The sequence below is a fragment of the Protomyctophum parallelum genome (assembly GCF_964188405.1).
Source record: "Protomyctophum parallelum genome assembly, chromosome: 5".
NCBI lineage: Eukaryota > Metazoa > Chordata > Actinopteri > Myctophiformes > Myctophidae > Protomyctophum > Protomyctophum parallelum.
In genome coordinates, this window is record NC_139702.1 from 54,769,777 (window position 1) to 54,783,934 (window position 14,158).

Genomic DNA, 14,158 nt, shown 5'->3' on the forward strand with positions numbered 1-14,158 from the left:
GTGTGTGTGTGTGTGTGTGTGTGTGTGTGTGTGTGTGTGTGTGTGTGTGTGTGTGTGTGTGTGTGTGTGTGTGTGTGTGTGTGTGTGTGTGTGCGTGCGTGCGTAGTGTGTGTACTGTGTAGGCTATGTGAATAATGTGGATGCGTGGGTGCACATGCATGCAGATGCATGGGGAAATACAATAGAAAAACAAACAGCACAGTACAAACACAATCCAAAGGAAATGAACTATAACCACATTAGAAAATCAAAATCTACAGAAGAAACTGGAACAAAAGCAACTAGAAAAGTGTGATCCTCGGAGAGCAAGTCTCAACCAGCACGGGGTTGCCTACCCAGGACCTGCGAATTTTGGAAGGCATAGCCAAGGCATAGCCTGGACAATCTGAGGGACACATCAAATGACCCAATAATAGATCATGTGTACCAATTTGTGTGAGTTTTAGATCAAATCTCGATCAAATCTGTAGGAGTGGCGAAATGTCCCTCCCCTCTGCAACCACCTCCTATGGAGAAAGCCAGAAACCATATCATTCCTTGAACACAAAGCAATCAACATCCTAATAGGATGAAAAACCTACTGTACCAGGGAACCAACCTCATAGTGCATGCAGCAGCATCAGAAATTACACAATGATGCCACACGTGCCCCTCCTTGGCCCAATGCCACGAGATATATCCCTCTCACTCACTCACTGACTTGCACGCACGCACGCACGCACGCACGCACGCACGCACGCACACACACACGCACACCCGCACGCACGCACACCCGCACGCACGCACGTAATATACCACCCCTTTAGTGCCATGGTATATGCTTTGAAATTCACCTGTGTGGCAGTTCAACCTGCCACTGAGACTGAATGGTTAACATTTTAATTATTATTTATGATTGCAGAGTGATATTTGTTATTTTTACTATATATATATTGTGTGATGCTTGATTAAAGTTGTTAATTGACTGTTGACTCCATTGAAGGGAGCAACTACTAGCTGTGGGGTGTGGGGAACATGCCGACAGTGGGAGGGTTTTGTTTAGAGAACTCTTGAATTTGATTATATTATGGGAATCATTTATAGAGTTGTATGTGACACTTTAAAATTGTTATGCTTATGAACGATTTGTGATGTCTCTGGACATTGATGCACTGGTTCGATTGTGGAATCAATCAGGGGTTGGTTTGGTCCAAAGGGGAGGGGCCTAGCCTTTATAAGGAGCACCTGCCACTGCCCAGCAATCAATGTAGGATTGTAGGGAGCAGAGCAGACCTTGATAGAGCCAACCTGGCCAGTGGGCTGTAAATACCTATTTTGTGTTTGGTTTGTCTGAATGACCATTTCACGTGGACTCTGCAAAGGTGAATTAAGGTGAGTTTTGATTTTGTTAAAGGATTTGCCATGAGTGCCTTTTTTGGAGTATTTTGAGAGCTGGTTCAGTGCCAATGTTGGCCTACACTACCGTCACTCAGAGTGTGACAACCTGTCTCAATAAAAATAAATGAAATTGAAATATGAAAGGGAGAGTGCAACACCCATAATTATTTTTCCAAAATAAATTATACAATTTGGTTAGCCAGATCAGCCAGGCAACAGGTCTGTGTCCCATCGCAGTGATGTATTCCTTGGCAGGTAAGGTGATGTATACTCACTATCAGAAACCCCCCTCTTCTATGTGCTGTCATGAGAAATTAACAGTGGTGTTTCCCCCAAAGACATTATTCAGTATATGGCAAAAGGTTCGTTAGCCTATAAATGATGGTGGCATGCCACGTCAAGTATCCATGGCAATTGAAGCAACAGTTGTAAAAACAAGCGATGATTGAAGACAGTTAGGGAAGGTGGAATCTGGGAGGAGAAAAGGAAAGCTGGCATGGTGGATTATTGGGGAGTCATTATTAGTACAAATAACCATTACCTAAGTCTTTCAAAATATTGTGGGCTAAATGTTTTTTTTAATGGTTCATTACATTTGGCCTATTTTTACGAATCGGCTTGTTATGGCTGATTTAGGGTGTGCACAGTTTCACGTCGACCGCACCAATGGTGCCGGAGATTAGCTGTTCACAGACGCACACATGGACACACGGATGGACGGACAGGGGGCCAAACATAGTCTCGGCCACGCCTTCGGCCTGGTGGAGAGAATAAGCATATCTAAAGTAACATTTGTCTAACATAATTCCCTGCAACAGTATGGCTTGTAGTTCATCACAGAACTAATTATGAACAAAGAAGAAAATGAATCGCTGTCCATAACAAAGTGCTGGCCTTCGGCACATTCTTGGTTTCATGTGGCAACCAAGACATTCCAGGATCTCTGTCACGGCTAGAAAGACCCTATAATCACAGACTTGTATTACTCGATTAAGAATTAGCTTCTTTACATCTCAGATGATGCCCAGATGATCCCTGTTGCATTTGCCCTGAATGCATAATATACAACCCAACGTAGTATGGTAAAAAGCCCTCGCCTCTTCAAACAAAGTAAATCCTTAATGAAAATGTCTGAAGGATTTTCTGAGGTTTTCAAAAGCTCAAGTGTACATTTCCGCCCCACCAAACCCCTTGACCACAGTGACTGGCAGTTTGACTATGGTTTCCACATCGTAGTGGGTGGTGCACAGATCTTGAATCAAAAGGGGAAATTTCACCCTGAGTCTGTGTGCTTTGAAAGGTCCTCATCATATTAATCAATGCACTGGAGCCCAATAAAACCATTGTGCTTTTTTGTTTTTGCTTCCCGTGTGGGTCTTGTTTAACAAGCAGGAATACTAAATAGATTGGTGACTCAAAACTCCACATGGCAATTACTTGAGGTTCAGCTGCAATGCACCAGGCCAGATGTACATTTACATTTCTCATTATCATCTTAACATCTTGAGCGTTAACCTCAATTTCTTAACCACAACATCAGGATTATTACTTCATGTTTTACCCAAGTTACTGTTAAGCGGCGAGCGCAAGCTTTGGTTCCTAGATCACCAACATTCCAAGCAATCAGTAGTGAGAAATACAAAGCTGTAGTGCCCAGATAATATTCAAAACATGTAAAAAAAAAAAAAGTACAGAATGTCACAGAGAGCTATTCATTGTGCAGTGTGCTGACCACTGTTTTTATGGAGTGGCTATGTAATGTAAGAGGCAAGCCGTCTACAACTGTCAGTGTGTATTTGTCCAGAGCTAATCTCACAAACTGCTGGACGGAGCTGCACCAAATTTCTTGTGTGTACGCTTCCAGTAGGCCAACTTAGTACTTCCAGGCATTCATTCAAATATTTAACTTTATAATGGAAGTCAAATCAGATTCAGGTGAAAACTTGCGCACATTTGGTGTCATTACGGACATCACCTTGCTTCCAGTCATATAGTCTGATCATGATCAAGCGATCATGATCGTAATTTACAGTCGCGCAGATTTATCCTAATATGAATCAAAATCATCTATGCGCATATATAGCTTGATGCTTATCAGAATGTGCCCTCTGCTTCTCGGATCAAATCTCACCAGTGCCGTCCTCCTGCGTCTCCTTATCACTATTGTGATTCATGAGCCTCACCATTGAGTGAGACCCGGAGGAGGACTGCGAGAAGTGATGACATTTCTTGACACTTTGTGACCCCTGATCCTCCAGAGCATCTTCTTCGTGTCACGACCCTGCTCTGACGTGATCGAGCGACAGGCAGGGGGGGCCTTTTTTTCTCTGGAGCTCCCTCTGTCTCGCTGTCTCCTCAGGCCATCATTGACTCCTGAGAGAAAACTCTCCCTCCTCACCCACCCACTCACTCACTCACCCACCCACTCAATTATTATATCAGGTCTCCATACCATTGTCTTGGGGGCTTTGAGGGATGTTGTTTTGTGTTTGTTTGAGAAATTGCGGTGTCCGGTCTGCGAAGAAAAGGGGAAAAAAGTTACCTGGGATAGAAAATAGAGCGACTACAATGCTTTCACAATGGGTTTTCGCTCTCCTTTCTTTTGCCAATACCTGTTGGTGTAACCGGACACGCTGCCTATTTTAGCCATGTGTTTATCTAAGCGTCTCTGTGGACCAGCCCAGTGTGGCTCTTTAGTGGACGTCCTTTCAGTGTTTCCACGCTGAGAAAAAAAGAACAGGATTCCCATGCCATCCATCCTCTTTCCACATCCAGCAGATGGCCTATAACTTCTCATGATGAATCCACCCGTGTCATGAGTCCAGCTTTTGAGTGTTTCCCACCAAACCATTGCAGTGCAAAAGTGACAATTCAGAAATGGAAGTGTAAACTGGAGCTGTTATATATTATATACTGTATATATAAAAGTGACCAGACTAGTATTGGAGAGTACGCCAATTCTATTCTTTTCTATATTGAGCCCTAACTCTGTCCTGTAGCTGGATGATCCAACCTTTAATCCTCACAACAACATGGACAAGATGTGTCCGTGAGCAAGCGGTACTGGAATCTTCAGGAAAAAGAGCATCAAATAATTGCAGACAGGGCGAAATAATGGTATGGTAGTACAACTTGATCAATTTAATCTAACATGAGATGGACCAAATGCATTCATGTCTTATATTTCTTTCTTTTTTTATTGTTAGTATTTATTAAGGCAAAAGTGATGAAAGGTTGGGCTACAATACTTGCCTCTGTTGATCAAGTGTAATATCTGTCATTTGGGGCTCACTGGGCAGCACACTGCTCTGTTTAAGTGTCTCTCTCCTCGTTGACAGAGCCTATTAAATCCTAAATTTGTTCACACATTTGTAGGCTTTATATTTCACATAGTTAAAAAAAAGTGGCATGAGATCAGTCCAGATGCGCAAAACCAAAATAACGGAAAATTCCATTCTCCTTTCCAGGCTAAGAGTGTAAAAGAGTGGTGGCTCCTGGTATAGAGCAACATGCTATAATACCTTAAATGCAAACAGTAGAAGTAATGTGGGCTTGATAACACCAATCTACATGAGATGTAGATGTGTGATAATTAATAATAGTCTCCATATCATCAGGGGACATGACTTCCATGTCATTGTCCCTCTTGGTGTAGAGAGGAATGAGCCTGTATGACGCTCCATTTATCCCTGGCTGTGACTTCTTATTGTTTACTGCTGTAACCCAACCTGAGGCTTGCTGGGAGATAAGATCACGCATCACGGCCAGGGGTTGGCTGTTGTTGGCAGTGGCTCCTATGTGACATTGAGCATATCTCTTCAGCTCAACTGCTCCGGTGATAACAGCCTGCCTGACTGACAGGGTTTAAACTGGGGGTCAGTAAATGGGATTCAGGGCTCTGCAAGTTACGGATTTACCACAGCAAAACCCTAAATTGCACAGTGGCGTTACCACAGACAGTCAGACACAGACTGCAGGGTTGATTGAAGCATGCTGGTAGTTTAGCACTGCTTCTGCACTTCATCACCAGCAAACAAACAAAAAAGTGTAAAAATACAGACACTGTTCAAGGGAATAAGGGATACAATGGTAAAATCCTATGGTGTATTAAAGTCATTTTTTAGTGATAATAGGAGAACAGTAATTACCAAGTGATGATAATTGTGGCAAAAGTGAGTATCAACATTTGAGCAGACATCAGATCCAGTTCTCTGACTCGTGGGTGTGTTTTTCCTGGACCCACTCTAGTCATTTGTGGTCTCACAGCACAGCCCATGTATTTTTCCACAGAGAGGATGTCATCAGACCCCCAGTGTGCCTTTTTGTGTTTTTGGGCGAACATCAAAGAGCAATTCTCTCCAAATCCACTATTTGGTGTGATTTGCTAGCCCTTTCTGCAATACATTCATTGTCTCCGCCAGGCCAAAGGCATGGCGGGAGACTATGTTTTGCACCCTGTCCGTCCGTCCGTTTGTCCTTCTGTCTGTTACCAGCTATAATCTCAGGCAGTGTTGGCCCTATCGCTGCCAAACTGTGCAAACACACTCCCTGGATGCCATGACAGAACCTCTGCCCCAGAACTTTCAGATGGGCCTGTCATAGCGCCACCATGAGGCAGATTTTTGCAAAACACCAAAAATCACGCAAATCGGGAAACAGTATCTATATAGTCATGTGATCAACACGCATATGTCAGATGTTTCATATTCTATCCCCATTGGCTAAGATTGGCTTCCAAACTTTGCAGGATTGGTTCGTTTTGAAAAAAAGAATGCCTCAACCCATGAACGCAGCTTGCGATTTCTGTGAGATTTTGCATGCACATTCCCACTATAGGACGAGAAAGAAATGCCACTTGAACATTTTTACCAGCCCTCCTGCATTTCACCGTTTTATTTGACCATTTCTCCTGCACGACTCCTGTGCCAGCATTTCTCCTGCTTTTGGGGGATTTCACCCTTTGTGCGAGATCAACCTGGTGTGACAGAAAGTCTTGTGCATGTGCCAGAGAAAAGGGACAAATAAAATAATAAATAAGAGTGGGCGCGTCCGTGTGCACATTGCGTGCACGTCGGATATATATATTGTTTTAATCAGCGCCACCTGGTGGTCACCAGTTTAGGCTCTGAGTGCCAATTCTCCCATTATAAAAGAATTATATTATGCATGTAATGTGCATGTCATCACCTGTACACCAGATTAGAGAATAGGCAATTAGACGTCTTGACGTTTTTGGCTACTAAACAGTTGTTGTTGTTTTTTTAATTAAAAAACCCTCCACAATATTACGTTCTGGCACAGGTGGGGTGTGCTGCTAAAACGTAACCAAACGTTTCTGGCACAGAATGTGTTTAAACCTCTCTTACTCTTACTCTTTTACTCCTTGCTTTATGTATAGCAGTGGTTCCCAAAAGTGGGGTCCGGGGACCCCCAGGGGTCCTTGAGGGAGTTTCAGGGGGTCCCCAGCTAAATGATAGTTTGGAACCAAATGGACCCTTATGGGTCTGAGAGTTAAATCAGAGTTAAATTACCATTGATTTTACAATACGAATTGCATGGGGTCTCAGACATATAGAAATGCCATTACATGGGGATCCGGGGCCTAAAGGGCCTTGCAAACGGGGAGCGATTAAACCATTCTGACCTGAGATCAGATTAAAAGAATGTCTATTACATCCTGACAGTTTCATTATTAACCCATTCTGACCTGAGATCAGATAAAAAAAATGTCAGTCGTTCTTCGATTTTTTTCAAAAATAGCAGACCTACAAGCTCATATCGCGCCACTCGGTGGCGCGATATGAGCTTGTAGATCTGCTATTTTTAAATAGCTAAAGCATAACATGATGCCGACACCAAAATGGGTGCCCGGTCAGAATGGGTTAAACGCGCCTACAGTTCATTTTCAATGAGACCTGCATTTTTGCTCAGAGCAGAAAATAAGTCCACACAATGTTGTCGCCGGTCTGTGGATTTCCACTTTGACCAGATACGCCGTTTGAGATGAGATATACTTTATTATAGTCTCCCGAGGAAGAAATTTGTCTTAGACAAAGGGCCCGCATGCGACCGCCCTCTTCAGTACGGTGTGTTTGGCCTCACCTATACCTTCTTAAAGCCTCAGCGCCTATATATAAAAAGAATTCGCCACTAACAGTGATTCACATATACTGTACTATACACATTATCAACAGAATTCAGTAAAAATCGGCTACTGCAGAATTCTCCTTTAACCGGCCATGCATGTCAGACTATTGGTACATCGGACTAACGTATTGGGGTAATGCTAGATTAGCAACCTTCGCTAAACTGACATATGGTCTTTTGATTGATTGAAATATTTATTAACAGTTTGTAGAATTTACAGTACATTTTAAGCACAAACTCAATACAAAGACTGTTAACTGTGAGTGGACGACCCAATTAAGCATTACACTTGTTTACAACAGGGTCCACATTGTTCAATTCATCAAAACATTTAGAGACATACAAACATTTAGTCTGGCAAGCTTCCGTCACCTGTCATGCATGTGCATGCGAACACACACACACACACACACACACACACACACACACACACACACACACACACACACACACACACACACACACACACACACACACAGAGGCCAGGCTGAGTCAGAGACATACATATGGAACAAGCTCAGGTATATTGTCAATTTGTCTGGGGTCTGGAGTTCAGCCTCTAGGTCTTACTGTCAGAGACACTGATGTCACTCAAGTCAGTATTTCCATTGTCTGCTGGGGTGTGTGTGTGTGTGTGTGTGTGTGTGTGTGTGTGTGTGTGTGTGTGTGTGTGTGTGTGTGTGTGTGTGTGTGTGTGTGTGTGTGTGTGTGTGTGTGTGTGTGTGTGTGTGGTGTACATACTGTAAAGTGTATGTGGTCTGTGAGAATGTGTACGGTGTGTCATAGTATCTTTGTCTTTGTGTGTATGCTGTGTGATTTTGCTGGAGGGGCTTACTTGCATTAGTCACAGCCCCTAAATGCATAAAAAAAGACTCCCTTACATGGATCTACACCTGCTCTACATCTGAATAAGCACAACAGCAATATAACAAACACAAAGATACAGTAAGGGTTAGTCAAATCTAACTCATATATCCAGGATAACCAAGATCAAGCCGAGTTATTTAGGCGACGGACCAGTTTGTATAGAACATCTTGGCAATCTGCCAGGATGCAATAGGTTAGTCTGTTCTCACTCACAGCTCACAGTGTGATTGTGCGCACATGTGGTTCTTTAGTGATTCAGTGCCAGGATGTAAAATCCCACCATCAGCACTTTCCCCTCCCTGTCCATAAATGGGCAGAGCCCCCCCCCCCCCCCCCCCCCCCCCCCCACGCACGCGCGCACACACACACACGCGCGCACACGCACACGCACACACAAGGGGCAAATCAAGAAAATCAACAAGCAATAGCAGAGGAACATTATATCTAACCTGGCACACCAAGGACCTCAGGTCCCAATAATGGGCCCTGTCTGCATTGTTTATACATGAAACTGCTGCTCCATTGAGCACTGCGCACGTTATCCAAGACAAAAGCTGGATTACATGGTGCGTCGCCCTAATATCACAATATCACTTACAGTTGCCTACATTATGGTAATTGACTGCATGTACAGCAGTACATCTGTCACGACTTCCATTCCCCTGACAGAGCCTTGAGAAGGAAACTGATATCATTCGAAAAAAGAAAAAAAACTAAAAAATAGTACCCTATACGCAAAACAACCAACTCAACGAAACAAGAGCACCTTGTCCGGCTCACAACAGAAATCAAAGATTTCCTTAACAAGGTATAAAATTACGCAAGTACTGTTCTGACAGTTGTCCATCTATCACTCTAAATGAGAGGCGTGCTAAATAGACAGTGTTCATTGTTAATTTATAAGTAGGCCCAATCTGGCAGACAAGATGTAGAAAAAGAAAAAGAAAACAACAAACAAACAGAGGCCTTTCAAACTTTAAGCCTCAATTTGTCCAAAAAGCTTCCCTTTCACATCTCACCTTACCCATCCATGTCTAGTCTTGAGTTTCACCTGTTGGATGTTGGAAGAAGGGGTAAGGGGTGGAGGCTGTGGAAAAGGGGGACAGTGCTGTCCTTGTTTTTGGCTGTAATTATGGTCCTCACCTCAAATGTTTGCCTCTGGGAAGTTCCCTCCTTCACCTCCTCCAAAGGTTTCCCGCTCCCCTGACACCCCACCACCCCACCCTCCTTCCATCCTCCTCCAGGGGCAACCTAAAGCCACACTCAAGCTGACTCATTAAGTGTCAATGGAAAATGAAGACAAACCAAGTCTGAGAAGGTAAAGCTTCTTTGGTGTCACACTGTGGACTCTGTTCAAATGCCTCCGCTGGTCCAGACGACTGCTGAAAGACAAGTGACCTCATCAAGGAGCTAGACTGTGCATGGGGTGAGAGTGGGGTCTTGAATCAGACAACTTTTGAATGGCATCAAACAAATCTATGGGAGGGAATATCAAAACACAATGAATAAATCTGGCTAGGATGGTACTGAATGTACACATGCCTCGCAGAACATGACATGGATAGCATTTATATGGGCATGCATGCATGTGCGCATGCATTCATATTTCTCAGCGACATGATACTGTCCACGGGAGCATACATAATGAGCATTTTAAAAGTCAATGTTGTATTGAAAATGTATGCTTAGTGTCCAGAGAGCTCCAGACTTACTTTTCCAGAGAAACATTAGTAATTTCCTCCTGGGGGATCCCGAGGCGTTCCAAGGCCAGTGAGTCGATGTAATCCCTCCAACTGCACATTGGTCTGCCCCGGGGTCTCCTCCCAGTGGGACGTGCATCGAGGACCTCCCTAGGCCTAGGGAGATGCTCGAGAGGCATCCTAACCAGTGCCCCGAATCACCTAAGCTGGCTCCTTTCCAGGCGAAGAAGCAGCGACTCTACTCTAGTCTGAGTCTCTCTCGCGTGACTGAACTTCTCACCCTATCTCTAAGGAAGATGCCAGCCACCCGTCGGAGACTGGGAGTGAATTGATGTCTTCTCCCATAGAGAAAACAGCACAAAGCACAACACAACGCCGTAAAAATCGGAGTGTTAATTTAACTGAGAGTATTAAACAAATATTTGTATAGTGGTCAAGGGGTCAGCCTAGTGAGATCAAATAATATGCAATTGCAACATTGAAAAAACGATCTGTAATCTGTCCAGAGATTCCTCATGAAGAGCTTACACTCAGCTTGGTTCCCAGTGCTCCCCTGAGATGGATGAGGTTATAAGAATGATGGGTGCAACTCAAAACACATGTCAAAACTGCATTTCTTTTCAATTCTTTCTCGCTTTGGCAGCATTGTCTGGTAATTAGTCAGGCTAAACCACATCCTTATTTACTCAGTCTGCCCTGATAGATATTTTATAAAACTTTATTTTCTGTTTTCAATATATGCCTTTCATCACTTAAGTGCACAGCGTTACAAATGGCTCCATAGACGGCGCTCGCGTGAGCACAGTCTGTCGGTTTTGCAAATCAGATCACATAAACACAAGTATGGCAGTTTGTGCTGATGGATCATATATAAATATAGAATATGTATTGTCATATTATACTTCCTCTTCTTCTCCCCCCCCCCCCCCCCTTGCGTATTACCGTGCTGAGCCATGTCAGACGAGGAGGCAATCACTCCCCCAACTTCCTCAAGGAGCGAACCGATAGGCCTGACTGACAGTATAAAAGAACAACTTGCCGCACCAAAGGTCAGCTCTATCACACATGATTAAGTCTTTTGTGAAATATAGCAGGCTGTTCATCTGTGCTCATGGTGGGCGTGCTGTGGCTATTAGTGGTGGGGTTCTGCCCTCCTGTGGTCAGCACGGTTACTCTAGAAAAGGTGTGTACACTGAATTGCGTTGTCAATTCACCTGGAGTTCCTGTGTCACCAATTTGAGGTGCACAGGTAAGGTAACCCAAAAACAATGACAATGTCCTGTGAGTTCTTGTCCATTTGTTGCCATCTTTCATCTCCTTTGAAGAGATGTTACTCATCAATATTAGTTGTCAGCCTTTGCTTTTAATCATGCATTATCTGTGGTCTTCTAAATACTATAACAGTTTTCTGAAAAACTCAAAAAATGTCATGTCAAGGACCCCCAAAGGTACAGTATTTGGCCAAGCTTGCATGTCTGCTATGTGAATCAAACTGATTCCCTAGATGTAGAAAGAAACAAGACCCATGCCGAATTTATTCACCATCATACGACACGCATCATATCTGTGACACGTGAGCATGTACAGTGTAGATATAGCTACTTTTGGCGCACGACACCGTCATTGATGCAATGAAGTTTAAATTGTGCAACAACAGGAAGTTCATTCAACCCAGTAATGACAAAATGCTGAGGTCAACTAATTACTCAAATGAACTATACAAACACAGTTAAACTTTAATTGTTTTGCTATTCTACATAAATTTCAAATAAGACAAAACATTATTTCAAAGACAAAAAAACGGGCCATTGGCCGAAACGGGACACAATCTGCTATTAACTGCTTCCTATAAATTCAATGTTACAAGGGCAATTTGGCTTGGCTCATTAAAGACTACCACCAAAAATAGCTTTCTGAGAGAAAACACGGAAATGTTTGCTGCTGGTAAGCAGTGCTTTTACAAGCCCCTGCAGGGTCATAACATGGCTAATAGATTTCTTCCAGTAGAGAAGAGTGGGCCTTATAGAGTAATCTGTGTTCACTGTGAACTCTGGCGACGCATGAAACCACACACAGTGGAGACTGTGCGAGCTGCGCTTTCAACTGCGTCCAAAGTACGTCCATGGAGGCCCCACCAAAAAAGCTGTATACATTTTCCAGCTCCAAAACACGTTTCTGTCCCATCTCCTTCCAGTATTGACAACAATAAACGCTGATTAATTTTGTTTCATAATTGTGTGTGATTCTCTTTTCTCCCCGTGTAACGGATAAACAATTTATGATTGTTCTCATGTGATGGTTTTTCCATTACATAACAGTTGTGTAAGCTGTCAGGGTATTGTGCAATAGCCTACTCCTTATTTGATCAAGGCTTCTGTATGACTCATCAACATATGAGGATATTATGTTACACTTTGTTATGATGCCATAGTCAAATGGCCATGTGATCAAAGAAAATAAATGGTAACACTTTCTACGAAGCCCATAAATCTATAATGAATTATAAATATACTTATTATATTAAAATCTTATTAAAACACTGTAAAATTAGGCTATTATAAGCAATCATACTCATGATGTGTTAGAACGAAATGAAAATACATCGCTTGGATGCACCTGGGACGTATCCTCAGTGATGTATCACAAGGTCATCGGGGTTTTGGGTCTCGCGAACATCATACCCCTCACTCGGGTGACACCGGGGTGATCAAGACCCGACTTATGTCCCAGTAGCTACCCTCGATCAGACCCACTAGGGAAAGACCAGGGCCACACAATCCGTTGGAACCACTCCGGAACTATACTCTGCCGGGACTGGGAGGCACAATTCTGGCATGTGGAGGGACTAGGCTCTGTGGGTTGACTAACAGGAAGGTCGGGACACAAATGGGTTAAAGTTTGAATTATTATTTATTGTGTACTGTATGTTGCAGAGAATTATATTATTTCGGGCTGTGTATGTATATTGGATGACTCTTGATTGTTAATTGCTTGTTGTCCATGGTAGGGAGCAACTATCAGCTGTGGGGTGTGGGGAACCTACCAACAGTATGAGGGTTTGTTTAGAGTACACTGCTTTCTCATTGTTTGTATGATATGGTTAATTGATTGAATAATAAGTTATGTATAATAATATGTGATGAATAATATGTGTTGTCCCTGGACATTATGAAGTACTGGTGTAATTGTGGAATCAATTCAGGGTGGTATGTTCCAGTGGGAGGGGCTTAGCCTTTATATGTAGGGAGGCCTCGCAGTCAAAGTAGGACTGTGGAGGTGGAAGGAGCTACATAGGGCCACCTGGCCAGTATCGCTGTAAATACTTTTGTTTTGGTCTGTGTGAATAAAGACAAACAGCATCTCTGCATCAAAGACTGGCTGGAGGTCATTTTCCACATATTTTCCTGTTTTTCATACTACCCACACTAGGCGTGTGACAACTATCATCCCTGATGATGTCATTAGTGATGTCATGAGACCTGGAGACAATATATGGGGGCTTTCCCCATGTATGGGGATTTTGAGTGATACACTGACGGACAGAAAACGCACAATTCCATATAGTTAACTGTGATAATTACAGTATTAAGGACTTGTAAGTAACCACAATGCTTGTTTAAAACAATTATAAAGCAATTTATAATTACTTTTAAGGTCAAGTATCATGATACAAGCACTTTCTACTGATCAAGATCACAGTGTATTATAATTCTCATAGTCAGTACATCTATCTTTTATCTATCTATAAATGTATCTATAAAAAGTACAAAAGCAAATTAGCCAATTGATCACACCTGATCAGCCCTATAGATCTCCATATGGAGCTGGCCTGTTCTGAGTTCTGACCACAATGTTCTGACATCTGCATAGAATCCATATTTGGGCAGATATGTTCATCTGTAATCCACGTAACGCTAAAACCGTTCGCCCGACCAACTTCAAATTCGACACCACTGCTCACAGCCCCCATCTCATTCCAGACTGTCATTGGGTTTCTTAAGAAGAAAAAAAAACAATAAAATCATCAAATCTATGCAAGAACACAAAACATTTGTGCCTACACCTCC